This window comes from Adiantum capillus-veneris, chromosome 22 (genome assembly GCF_014529385.1).
Source record: "Adiantum capillus-veneris isolate H3 chromosome 22, ASM1452938v2, whole genome shotgun sequence".
NCBI lineage: Eukaryota > Viridiplantae > Streptophyta > Polypodiopsida > Polypodiales > Pteridaceae > Adiantum > Adiantum capillus-veneris.
Window position 1 is genome coordinate 42,260,265 of NC_140952.1, and position 1,427 is coordinate 42,261,691.

The 1,427-nt window shown below is 44.2% G+C and overlaps 1 pseudogene; it reads right to left on the reverse strand.

Annotated features, from left to right (window-relative positions):
* Window positions 1-255: 255 nt before the first annotated feature.
* Window positions 256-625, reverse strand: LOC147429221 (17.6 kDa class I heat shock protein 1-like; annotated as a pseudogene).
* Between the last annotated feature and the right edge of the window lie 802 nt (window positions 626-1,427).

Below are 1,427 nucleotides of genomic sequence, written 5' to 3' on the forward strand. Positions count from 1 at the left end.
ATTTGAAATCCAAAAAATTTACAAAGTCCAAGGAGGAGTCCTTATATAGGTAGGGAGTACCTTGCTGAGGAAAATGGGAAAACATGGTTAATAGCTCTCGAAAGCCGCAAAGAAGTGAAAGTGGAAGGGTGTGAGTGGAAGTTTAAGTGGAGGAATCCCTATATAGGCTGTAGAGATGGGTGAATCGCTTCTAAGGAGTATTCACACACGGCTACTACTTTAGGCCCAATTAAGTGGCCATGTGCAAAGGTGAGCTCAAAGCCGGATAACTTTCATGAGAATGCTTTTGGAGGGAAGAGGCTTATAAATGGGATATATTTTAGGGATGGAAACGGTGAGGATTTGGCCATCCCAAACGGCCCTTGCATTGTCCAGGTTAGCGTTGGGCGGCAACAGAAACCTGCGCTCAAAACCGCAGCCGCTTTTTACAACAAGCGCGTTGTCGTTCTCAACCTACACTTGAACGCCATGTATGGGCATCCCTACACAGCTTAATTAAAACGTGTGTAATCTCACATGAACAAGTCTGCCATAGAGTCGAGAAACTAGGTCTATGAAGAGTATGAGTAGTACCTGAGAGGTTGGAGCTGACAATGTAAGCAAGAGCTGTCTCTTGCACATCCATTGGTCAGCCACCACGGGATCTACCAGCTCTCTCTCTCTCTCTCTCTCTCTCTCTCTCTCTCTCTCTCTCTCTCTCTCTCTCTCTCTCTCACCTTCCACAACAGTGGATTCCACCCTCCTTTATATCGTTTCCTGCAGTACAATGAGCTCTTGACAAGTGGTCGAATCAGGTCCTCACAAGTGGCACGCTACTACTGTTCGTCTTGAGGCGCTATCACCATCCAACTTGCTCGAAGCGACTCTGATTGATGAAGATAAAAAGATGCCCACATTTCCTTGCGTGCTCAGTTTACCTTGACTCTCATGAGAAAGAGAAAAAGAGGTCGGCCCCCACCCCCAACCCATTAAAATTTAGCACCTCAATTATTAGGCACACTCGATGTTTTACATCTTATGATAGCAAGATCATACAACCTTGTCTCACAATCTCCATGCTATGAACATCCCGCAACCATCCCTCACAATCTCCACAATATTTATCTTGTGTTGCATTAACTTGTGGCACAAGTCTTTGTGCTCCGTGTGTCTTGAGTAAGGAATTGATTATAAGGGGTGGAAAACTCCAAATCGAGGAGGGAGCTTATAGAGAGGGATACCTCAAGCATTGTAGCTGAGAATAGGCCTCTAATATCAAAGCAAACAAAGATACCACCTACAATAGAAAAAGGACCAACTGAAAGAGTTTGAGCACCAATACTATGAATAGTAGCGATTCCATGGGATACATATGCTGCACAATTATGACCTTCCGTGAGGAAAATCACCAAATTTCTTATATAGATTGATAAGGAAGCAAGAAAGGT